We start from the raw sequence: 12491 nt of genomic DNA on the forward strand, positions 1-12491 counted from the left end.
CGTACCACAAAAAAAAAAAAAAAATCCACAGCCGCAGAACAATTAACTCAGGACGCAGCATGTATCTGGCTAAGGGGACGATTATTAACTCAGGGATCCACAATGTTTGAACCGCAACCTTGTCCAACTTCACCTCTTGGGTTGTCGGCCCGGCATTGTTTCTCCAAATCATCACTCCTCTCAATTATTTTTTCTGATCAATTATTTAGTGTGGTCCGGGTTATATGACATCAATTTTACCCTGAGGGGGAAAAAGTTTCTTGCTCCCTAGTGGTCAGCTGGAAAATTTGTAGGTTTAATTAAAAAGGCAAATTTTCAACAAGTCAAAGAGTGCTGGCTGGGTTTAGAGGACATTAGTGAAACTAGCAGTAAAGAAAAAAAAAAAAGGCAGTGTTGTGATAGAGTAGGGGGGCCTGGGGACCTTCAGGTTAATTATCAACCTGGGAATTTTCCTAAGAAAAACTGGAGGGCTTATCTCAACTCAAGTTTTAAAGCCTTAGAACAGGCTTTCTCTAGATGAAACCTGGCCAGTTAGTCGGGAAATGGTTTACCAGCCTTCCCTGCCTCCCTTTGTTTGTTCAGGGAGGCCCTGAGTAGGCCCCGGGCAGAACTGAGGGAGAAAATCCTTCCTGGTTTCTTTCTCCCACTCAGAGGAAGGAGGGCAGGTTAGTGCAGCCTGCTATTGACTGGAGCTGGGATTAATTAGTTTCTTTGGTGACCTTGGCATCTACTGATGGCAGAGTGTGTCTCTAAGCTGCTGAGGACTGTGCTGAGAGCCGCAGAGAAACTCTGGAAGACTCAGAGCTACTGCTAAAACGATTGCCCTTTTGTCGTGCCAGAAGACAAACGCAACAAAACAAAAGGAAACCCAAAACACATACTTTACCTCTGAAAACTGCCTTAATGTGGTATTCAAGTAGTGTGAACATTATCATTTATCTATCTTTCTATCATCTATCTATCAATCAATCTACATCTGTGTATATATACTAATCTATATAGCTATCTATTTGTGTATACATTTATCTATATCTTTATCTACCTATCTCTATCTGTATATATAAATATTAATCTGTATCTATAACCATCTATTTATACAGTAATCTAAATCTATATCTATCTATAGGTGTATCTTTATTAATTTCTATCTATGTGAGTGTATTATATAGATACATATATATTAATCTATATCTATTTATCTATTTCTTATCTATCTCCCATCTATCTATCCATCTGTCTATCCGTCTATCCACCTATCTATCTATCTATCTATCTATCTATGGGTGGTTTTGCAAGTCAATGCCCAGGAACTTGCCTAGGCATATCCAGAGGTGCCTATTGTTGGAACGGAAGACAATTTTCAACCCTTCCGTGCAGTTGGGGAAGCTGTCTGTTCCTCTCCTGCTTCACCTCCATCCATCACCTTTTCCCCACTGTGCTCAGGCCTGAACAGAGCTGAGGGAAAATGGAGAGCCCCACCCCCTTCTCTACCACAGCTGGTTCAAGGTTCAAGTACAATACCAATATGGGTCAGCAATGCGACAAAGCTGCCAGAAAAACTGTGTATCTTCGGTTGCATAAATAAAGTATTCTTTCCTGAAAATAATAGGCAGTGCCGGCTGCTCCTATCAGAGGAAGCTTGTTTGCTATCTTTAAATATGTGAAGGGGCTCGTCTGCCGAAGGGGCACTTGACTTGCTTAGGGTCAATCCAAAGGCCTGAACAAGGGCTGAGCAGTGAAGGTCATGGGGAGTCATACCTCGTTTCAGCACAGGGAAGAATTTTATAACAAAGCGCTACGGTTTGTTTGCATCATGGGGTCGTGAGTGGCCGGCATATAGAGACGGATGAACAGCAGTTAGAGTCTGCTTGGCAGGACCGTGGCAGAGGGTAGACACGAATTGTGCCAGATAATCCCGCCAATTCCTTCCATCTTGGGATTCCCTTCTGCTTTTCATCGCACATTTGTGGGTTTTGTCAGTTGGGTGGCTCTCGGAGGGGCGATCAGAATCTGGTGGGGTGTGCAAAGCTCCTTTGCCAGCCCTGATTTCTCCCCACAGCTCACCCTCCTGATACCTAAGCACCCAGAGGAGCAGAGACGCGGCGGGAGCAGCAGGTCACAGGAAGCAAAGAGTTAATAAGGCCAAAGCTCTGCGTGGGTCCCGGCAGCCCCAGAGGCAGCGAGTCCCTTTGAGCCCGCCTCTTAATTGCAGCTTAGCTGCAACAGGGAACTTTGAAGAAAAGAAACAGGGAAACTCTGGAGATAGGGTTTGTTTTGTTTCCTGAGGGGGACGGTCTTTGTGGTGGATGCCAGGAAGCTGATACTCCAGGGTTCAAGTGATGGGCTTCCTCAGGGGCAAATAAAGAGTCCTTTCTACCAGCTAAGAGTCGGGTGTGACTAGAACCCCAGAGACATGGGGCATCTGTGTGCCATTTAGGAGGGGTGCCAGGTACAGCCTTGGCAGAGAGAAGAGAACCCGGGGAGAGAGGTCATGGGTCAGCTCAGGAGCCAGCAGAGCAAGGGATAAGGCAAGCCTGCAGCGCCACGATGGTCAGGAGATGCAGCCGGAGAGGTGGGACACGCGCCCCCGCCGGAGAACGGGTGACGCGCGTGAGTGTAAACAGCCCTGCATGAGAACAGGGAAGTCGATGGCAAGGAAAGGGGATTGCTAAGTCCTCCTAGAGGGTAGCAAACCACAGCCACACAGAGCATCTCACTTTCGCACAGGCCTCGCAGCCGATAATGAGCGTGTTATCAATTGGCAGTATCTAGAAGGCACCTCGGACGAGGTCTTTCTTTAAGCATCTTCCTGCGCACCTGGACACACACACACAGACACACGCACACAGACACAAAGGAGATTCAGGAGTAAGGAAAAGGCCCACTAATCACAACAAATAATGAAGATGATGCTCTAGCTGTCCCTGGAGATTTCCCAGGTCCCTTTGTGAAGAGGAACTCACGGCTAAAACTGAACTCATGCCTGCCCAGGCTGCCAGGAATTGCTCGTTTGTGTTCTATTTAACCGTTTAGTGAATTCTGCTAACAGTACATGCAAATGAGAGAGAAGTTTTCCCGAAGCAAACCCCTTTTGTTGCTACCCCCCAAGTAAGCACCGTTGGAAAAGGTCTGGGTGTTCGGAGACCTGCCAACTGGAGTTTCACCCCCTGCTCTGTGTCACTTGTTCATGTGTGACCTTGGCAAGGAACTCAGCCTCCTGGGACTTTATTTTCTTCGTAGAAAGCTTTAACTGAGTTGATGTACATAAGGCTGTCAGCAGAGGGCTTGGCATATAGTAGACACTCAATAAATACTTGTTTCCTTTCAGTCCTAAAAGGTTATTGGTAAATTAAAAATGCATAAAAATACCGGTCGTCTTGTGTGTGGGCTAAAAGGGCATCTGGGCAGGGAAGACTTTCTCTAAATCTGGTTAGCGGGACCCCTGGTTCTAGGAGGGAGGGGGCCACATGCTGGGCATACAGAAAAATGAAGCTCTCGAGGGCAGGGAAGGCAGACGGACATGAAACAAGATCTAAGACTGTCCACAGTTTCACTGAAGCCACCACCTGTGACAGCTGTCGTTTCTCTTAACATCTTCACTCATAGCATGAGACTTTAAAACTAGCATGTTTAAACAAATGTGATTTTAATTGCACATAACACTTCCACAACACTCTTCCTATTCTTTGGAGGGAATGAGAGGAGAATGAGAGCATCCTAAGGGAAACGCTGGGCTTGTCAGAGTTCCCTGAAGTAACCCGCTGAGGCTGTCAGACTCGCAGGCTCCAGCTCCGACCACTGTCTAGAGGGAAAAGTCTATGGCTGATTTTGAACACATATGTTTGGTAGGAAAAGATATCTCTGGAGCAGACGTGGAAACAGACACACTAGCCTTCCCTGGAGGCAGTGAGCAAATCTTTTTGGGAATTGGTGAGAGTCTGCGTCCACAGAGAAAACGGCCATCGCGGGCACGGGGAGCCATCCACAGACCTGCTGCTGTGGCCACGGAGCTGCTGGAAACTGCTGGAAGGCTCACCTTCGTGGCCTCCACCACAGCAGCTTCGGTGCAAGGCTTGCAGGATAAGTCGGCTCGACCTCTGCTCCATTCCTGAGCCCGGGAAGCCTGGAAAGGCCTCCTGGATGGAGGAAGCAGGTCCTGGCCCTCAGCCCCACAGAGCCTCCTTTAAAATCATCTCAGACCCGGAGGCCCACCGCCGTCTACGTTTATGCCAGCAAAGCCTCCAGGGCAAGCAACAAGCATCATCTTCATCCGGGAGGAATGCAGAATCTCGGACCCCGCTCCTGATCTACTGAATCAATATTCTACAGTTTTAATTCGATCCCCAATGGTCTGCTGTACACACGAAAGTTTGAGGAGTGCTGTTCTGACTTGCTCACTGTAGGCATGAGGGTACTTTCTCATCTCCTTCAAAGTAGTCCTTACAGCTGGGTTCAGCTGAGACCTACTAGAGCCAGCAATGAATGAACCCTAGGTCTTTAACAACAGGTCAAAGGCCTGTTCGTAGGTCTTTGACAACAACAATATCTCCAATCACTCTGGAATGACTGTCCTAACCACTTATACCCTTAAAATGTCTATTTGGAGATACAGATGCATACATCTTGATCAACAATTATTGTTGGTTTTAAATGCTTTCTTTTGGTTATTAGTGAAGAGTTACTTTTTAAATAGTCAATTATCTATATCTGTATCTACGTGAAAGATCCAGGCAGGAAGTTCTCCTTATCCGCCGATATTCTGTGGCTCTCACCATGGCATTGAGCTGATACTGGCCTCCACGAGGACCACGGGCTGAGCACTCATGTCAGAGAGGGTAAGCCCGGGCGGAACGATGCAGCACAGGAGCCATGGAGGCCGTGGTATGGTGCGCAACAGTCTTGGTTACTTATTTTTTGATTGACAGTTTTGGTCCTTTGTGGGTATTCGTTTTCCTGATTCCTTGCTAGCTCTTATTCTCTTCTGGGCCCAGGCAATCTTCCCCAAGGCTCATCCTTGGTCATCTCCCTGTCTCCATTTATGTTCCCTTCTTCTTGGAGGCAGTAAGCACTCCTGGCCTCAACAATGGCTTCAACACAGGTGTGTCTCAGTTTACATTTGCAGCCTGGTGCCTAAGCTGTTCTCCATTTCATGTTGTCAGATGTCTACGGATGACCCACTTCGATGACCCATCGTTAGCTAAAACACCATTACCAGGACTCAGAACTCAAAACTCATCCTCCCTCCCTCCCCTGACCCCATTCCCATGATGGGTCCCTTTTTCCATCTGCCCCCATTTTCTGTTAGGGTCCCCACAGATATTTCTCCTGCTAGAAACTCCAGTGTCATTTTGGCTCTTCTGAGCTCTCACGAGCCTCTATTATTTTTCCTTCAAGACATCTTTTAGATTTGCCCTTATCTCTTCCATCCTCACACGGCCATTCTAAGCCAACTCCTTCCCACATGATGCCTGAAATATTGCAAAAGTTTTCCGGCCAGTGGCATCACTTGTTACAAATTTTCTAACCTCTAACCTGATCTCGCAAGTTCAATTCAATCCTTATAAAGCATTAGACATGATGCTGTAGGTAACAAATTAAACTCTTCCTCATGACTCTTTAGTTCTTCCATATTCGCACCCCCCCACTCTGTCTAAACTTATTTCCACACTGAAAAAATGCCTCTTTTCCAGCGTTTAATCCCTATTCTTCAGAGTTCCACACTGGCCCCTACATTACATCATGCTGTTCCTCGCTTCTAGAGATAATCTTCCTTCCTCTATTTTTGACTATTGTCCTCTCCAAACTTTTTAGATCATATATCCCCATCAGAAAAATACTTTCGTGCAGGAACAACCATTATAAGGTTAGTTACTTATTTATAAATGTTATACTTGCATAACAATACTAATATGCTACATACATGATCACACATGTGAAACGTGACATTTTAAAAGGACGGGTTAAATAACATATAAGATGTAATTTCAACTATTTCCTTTCCTCACGGAGATGATGGCCTTGCCCTAGGCTTGGGGTGTAAACATCCCATTGTAGAAACACTGATCTAGAGACAGTACATCCATAGAGAGCTAGAGGAAGTAAGCCTTATCTAGTACTCCAACCCAAAAGGAGCTCCACTTTCCTGAACTCCCAGAGCGTTGAAAACTACAAGCAGTATTAAAAACATACTGTCTTCCCAGAATTGCTTGGGTTGAGCTCTAGTCCAGTATGCAACATCCATTGCAAGAAAACTCCAAGTCAGGCTGCAGTGTCACTTCATTTAAAGACTATTTGATCTCATTGAATATCATATGCACAGATTCCCACAGTTTTGAGGACCAGCTTTTCCGCTGTTTGGCTAGTGAGATTTTTAACACATTGCTTAACCTCACTCGAATTTGGTTTTTATTTAACTTATCAGATGGGGACAAATGGGGGGCTTTGTGGCCATTAAAAGAGACGATAAGCATAAAAACAGAAATGATATATGAAGTAAGATACTAGTATTATTACATTCAGTATTTATGTATCGTAATGTAAACTATATAAAGTACATCTGAGATTTCTAAAATAATCGGCCTCCTACCTTCACCTTGAGCTTTCTTTCTCAAATAAATTATTTTTATTTTCTCTATTTTATTTGCTCAGCTGAAAACATGGTGCTGCCTCCCTATAGGATTTGGAGGTATGATCGGGCCTGAGTTTAAATCCTGGCTCTGCCAAATACCAGCTGTGGGATCACGGGTGTGTTCCGGAAACTTTCAGAACTTCTCTTGGCCACAGCATTAACTTTGCGGGGATAACATTAACTTCATGAAGTTCTTTTAAGGTTCGAAATACATGAGATATTGTGTGTTAAGCACCTAGTTTATAACACATGCCACTAAAATATTAATTTCTGCCCCAACCCCTTTAACAGGCTTAAGAGAACTCAGTGAGGTGCTCTAATGGGCAAATGGACTACTTTGAATTTTGGGTTCATTGTTGACTGTGGTTTTTCCCTGACCTGTGAGCCTTTTACAACCATTTACGAATTTTATGTTCTAGAAGCACCTCCTTGCCAGTCATAGCCAGACTCACGTTGCCACTGTGTGCCTGGGTTGGGGCATGAAGCCAGTGTAGGTTTTGTCCCCTAATGACTTCTGAGCAGTCAGAGCTGGGAAAGTGAAGCCAACCAACCGCTCCTGCTCTGCTGCCACATCTGGACTGCCTACTGTACTAGTTTTGAAGTGTAGTTGTCCAAGAAAGCATCTGGGGACAGGAGAAGGTGACACGCATACTTGTACCCAGGAGCACTTGTTTCTCCTGGTGTTCTAAATTCAAATCCAACACTGAAAAAAATCAGTGAATAAAAGTTTTCAAAATCCGGTTTATAACTCATCTCCGCCAGAAGCTTTACCTAGTACATCCTCACAGGCATGCTCTAATTTTAGGCTCCCAGTTTTTAACCCTCTGTTTGAACTGTTAATTGAGATAAAGTCTGTGAAAGCCCTCTGTAGAGGGTACAGAACTATACATATGCTAATTACCCTTCTGAAGGCATTTGTGGGCTGAGCTGCTCTTATCTTGTTTGTAAGTGTCTTGTGCCCCAGCTAGTGTGGACTGCAAACTGCTCAGGCCCAGGGACCTGCAGCGTCTTCCATGCCTCCTGCCTACTTCTGCTGTCTTCTGAGATGGTTCACTCCCCCAGAGCTCTTCTCTGGCAACCAGCTCGCCTCGATGCTCCTAGACCTTAGAACCTGCCCATCTGCCTGCCAGGACCCATCGCTGAAAAGAATTCTTGAGGCTCCCTTACACCCTCGGTCTCCTCTCCCAGCTCTTCCCAAACTTGTGGCTTGTCTGTGCCCAGAGAACACACATTAATTTTGATGTCAGGGTGAAAAACAAAGCAAAACAAAAACTTTGTGTTTAAAAAGGGAAATAGATTTTTTTTTAAGTAACTGTGCTTGTAAAAAAGAGGTGTGTGTGTGCGGGGTGGGGGTGGAGTTTAACCCTCCAGGGTCAGGAATCAGGTTTCCTTGCTGGGATGGGGACGGTGAGATCTCAGCCACCCCGAGGCTCAGAAGTGTGGGAGAGGGTCTAGGATTTCCTTTTGTTGATTGATGGCTAAAATCTTTTTGGACGACGCACCCATATTCCCCAGTCATTTTGGGGCTCTCTCTCAGCTTGCTGAGACAGCGGGAATGCTCTCCATAGCCTCATATTTTGGATTTGTGGAGGCAGCATTCTCATACGTCTGTTGCTGATCGTACATCATTATACGTTATTTAAACAGTATTATGCTGAGAAATATAGTAGAGGTGAAGAAATTACAGAGTTAAAACTCAAAATTCCTTCTCTTATACCTCCCCCAAACACCAAAACTGTCTCTAACCTACAATTAATGTTTGATGGTTAACAATGTTAAATTAATGTTAGCCAATAAAGTTATTATTAAAGTCTTTGAAACTTACAGTTCTGCATTGTTTCTTTCTGTCCTACATTTTGCACATACTCAGAGTTAGCTATTAGGTAACTGACTTGTTCTAACCAAATGGCAAAAGCCAGGGGAGCCAAGAGGTGTTTAATAAACACTTGTTGACTGATTGATGGAATATACCGACCTAGGATCTCGGAGACAATGCCATCTTTGTCAGAGCACTAAGGTAAATCGGTGGGTCCACTTTTATTACCAAGCGTTTCTGCCATATTGAGGGGAGCAGGCCAGCCGAAAACTTATCCATCAGCACTGTGGCTCTGGATCACAGAATAAACCCTATGGCCTCGCCTTTCACACCTATGTTCACTCTCAGCAACAGAGCGGGGACCAGCTTCAGCTCAATGAGGCTGAGCAATTGGAGGCATGGCCTGATGCAGACCAGCCATGACGCCACCTTGAGCCCCTTACTATGAATATTATCACAGCTGCAACTAACAGTTTGTGCACATTAAACAAAACAAAACAACAAAAACCAAAAAACAACAGAGCTGAGTAAAAATCTGGAGGTAAAAAACAGTATTGCAACTAATTTACAAAGCCCAGCTAGGTCTTCCTGCATCGTTCTTCTGAAATAAAGCAAAGCATGAAGTACCAAGTTCCTTGCTCCACCCGGCAGGGGACATCTGTGCCCATCTGGTTCCTTCCAGAAAGTATGCCTGGGCACATGACATCTTTACTTCTCTTCACAGCCACGTCCTCTCTCTCTCTTTGCTGGGCCTTCAGGTTGGGCTTCAGGCAGGTTTTATGAGAGGAGCTAAGTGTCCTGCCCCTGTGCTGCTCAACCCCCGGGCTTCCGTGCTCACCTGGCCTGCCTTTGGACCTACAGCTTTCTCGTGACTTTGCTACGGGCTGACATTGATGCCTCACACCTCCCTATCTTTCCATAACGCCCCTCGCACCCCTGCCCACCTACTCCCCAGAGATGCCAGCTTTCTCTGCCTGACACGGCAGTCACAACTGTTTCTGACCTACCAGCTCTCCTGTGCAGCTGTACGTGGGGCTACTCAAGACCCCAAACTATGTTTTCACAACCAACAGGTCCTGCAGGTGTCCCACGTCTTCGTTAATCAGAATCCTTTGCCACTTGCCACGTGGCCAGCCTCCTTCTATGTTGATAATATGTTTTGTCATCTTGGAAAATGTAAACAAATCAGTAGGCCTTCCCATTTTTATTTTTCTTATTGACATCTCGTTGCCGTACAATACCCAGCTTTTCTCGTTACCGGTAGGAAAGTGCAGGAAGAAAGGAAGAGAAAACGCACGCAAGCCTAAGCCTTATCAGTCTCCCATAAGGAAATCCCTCAACCTCAACGTCTGAATCCGCTTCTCCCGATTCTTGCTTGGAAGCGTGAGTACCTGATCTTGAATCTCTGTGGCACTCCCCGAGCGGGACTGGCTGGTAGCCATGTGATATTGATTTGTTTTTACCATAGCAACAGCAAATTAAAACAAGTAGCAGGGAGAAGCCAGGCTGTTAACCAGTAACGCTACACAACCAGTAGATTTCACAAGCGTATTTGTCTCCTTTCCTCTCCTTTTCTCTCTCATTCACTCCACTTGCACACAGGTAATACCAAAGTCAAAGAAAGATAGCACTAAATGCTTTGGGCACTGCAAGGCCTGTGTCTGAAGGGTCTGGTTTGCACAGTTTCTAGTATATTGCTCAAGATCAACGGAGAAAATGCACACAGCAATGCTCTGATTTCCTTGGAAATTGTATGCGTTGGTCTAAGGATAAATATCCCTAGAAAATGTACATGAACGTGAAGTAGGTTGAAGGGCTCTGTATATATGACTATATATCTTAACACCCTAAGGCATTTACCAGTTTCATTAATAGGGAGGTTTTATCCCTTTGTACTTTAACTAGCTCACTGTGTCAAGAGACAAACAACTTTTTTTTTGTTTTTTGGCGGCAAGGTCAAGCTCTCTCAAAATGCTAGAAGTATGAAGGAAAGTGTAGCAAGTATTATTCAATTCTATTAAGAGAGAGACAAATTGAGTTGGGTGCTTGCTCGAGGCTACACAACACAAGCGGTCCTAAAGAGGATGCAGACAAGGACTGGGAACTCCCGAGAACTCCAAGCTGTTCTAACGGAAATTCTTTCTGAAAATCCTCCTTATTAAAAACTAACCATCCCCTGATCGCGACGACCAAGGTTGCCACTTGTGACACGGGATGACCAGCCTGCAGTACCGGACTGCCCTTCCTTGGGTCCATCTGCACGAGGACACGGTGCTCTTTCTATCAGAGCCGCTGTTGCCCCCATCACGACCAGCCGCAAACTCGGTGGCATAACCTGGGTCCTAAAAAGTGGCTCTGGGGGAGCTGGGAATGGGGCCACGGGGACTGTCCGCCCAGGGGGCAGTGCTGGGCTGCACTGAGGGGAAGTGGGACCCGAAGCAGAGCCGTGCTCCACTCCCTGCCGCTTCCAGTCAGCCCAGCCAGGGTCCTGCAGAAAAACCGCCCTGACCTGCCCGACGTGAGGAAGCAGGTAGGAGATGCCCTATTTCTGCTGGAGGTCGGTTTAGGGTTTAGAAAGGACGGGAATATGAAGACCTAACTCAAGACCTGCCAAGTGAGAGTTAGAACGACATAAAAAAATATTCCTCTCCACGAGCTTGAATAAAACAACACACAGCAGAAATAGTTGGGAGATGACGTCAGAAGTTCTGGGCTAGTGTCCTGCACTTCTCCTTGAAAGTAAAAACAGTGGGTCTGGAAGAATCTACGTGGCATTGCCCTTATTTAAATGAGTACTTCTAAGGCTTCTTCCAAAACAGGCAAGCTAGCTGAAGAAAGTTCATCTTATGTACAGGTTATAAGAACCTCTTTATCTTTTTACTTTATTATCCTCAAAATGCACATATTACTCAATTAACAAATATCTTTCCACTTAACCTTTGTCTTTTCAAAGGCCAGTGATGTTTCTTGAATAACATCCACGGTGGTGATGGTTAGGCAAGTCAGATTTTTTTTTTTCTTTGCTTCAGTGCTTGCTAACTATTCTAAAAATGTTACACATTTATTGTAAACATATGCTTCTGAGGCCTAACAAAAAAGCACAGTTTCCTCATGCCTGGCAGAAATTTAAAACGGAAAAGGGCAGAAAGAATTCTTTAACAAATATATCCTTTCCTTCTCTTGGGCCAAGTGTGTTAAAAATAAATCTTCTCAATCATTTCTCACTGCTGCTTCTCGGCTAGAAAGTTGATATGGTTCGGCACAGTGAAAACACAGCTTTAAAAGCTAGCCTGCCCTCATTAAATTATTCTGCTGGCTGTGTGTTCTCATTAAAAATGCATAAAGATCAGATAATTGCAGTAAGCATTATTAACCCAGCTTTACTTTTGAATATAATGGTTCCACTTTTAAGCTGGAAACAAAGGCTCAGACATGCCAGAAAAAGAAATGTAAACATTGAACTACAGTATCAAAAACTTGTCAGAAAGCTACCTCTTGCTGGCTTGTTAAAAATGTGCTTTTGAAACTCGGTTAAAGCCGTGGCATTGTAGAGCTAGGTAGGTCCCTAATTCCCAAGAAGTAGACGTATTGTTTTGGCTAAACGTCCAATTGATAATTATTTACCATGAAGTTTTTTTTCTTTTTCTTAATTACGAGTCTGTTTTCAAATAATAGGATCAACGTAAACTTTATTTATTCGGGAGCTAACTACGACAGTATGAACATTTTCTAGAACAAGAAAATAAGAATGCTCCCAAGAATTCAAATGGTTTTTGTTGAGTAATCAATGGATCTATTCTTTGAATAAAAACTCGTTTTATGCCTCACCCCAAACAGGCAGCATAGATTCACGCTTTGCCATTTCTCTTTCTCGAATCAAAATGTTACGTAAAACTCCAGGGTCCCCCCTGCAAGTATTAACATTTGAACTAGTGGAATCCGGTTTCCCTGGCTTCCCTAAGCAACATACACGGAATGCAGCATACTGCAGCAAACTCTTTAAACATTCAGGAAAAAAAAAAAAAAAAAAAAAAAAAAAGGGGGGGA

General features: G+C 44.8%; 1 protein-coding gene across 4 annotated transcripts in view; it reads right to left on the reverse strand.

Moving 5' to 3' along the window:
* MBNL2 (muscleblind like splicing regulator 2) overlaps positions 1-12491 on the reverse strand; it is a 154207-nt gene that overhangs the window by 140982 nt on the left and 734 nt on the right. The window lies entirely within an intron of this gene.

The sequence above is a fragment of the Lipotes vexillifer genome, unplaced genomic scaffold, assembly GCF_000442215.2.
Source record: "Lipotes vexillifer unplaced genomic scaffold, Lipotes_vexillifer_v1.1 scaffold705, whole genome shotgun sequence".
NCBI classification, from domain to species: Eukaryota; Metazoa; Chordata; class Mammalia; order Artiodactyla; family Lipotidae; genus Lipotes; species Lipotes vexillifer.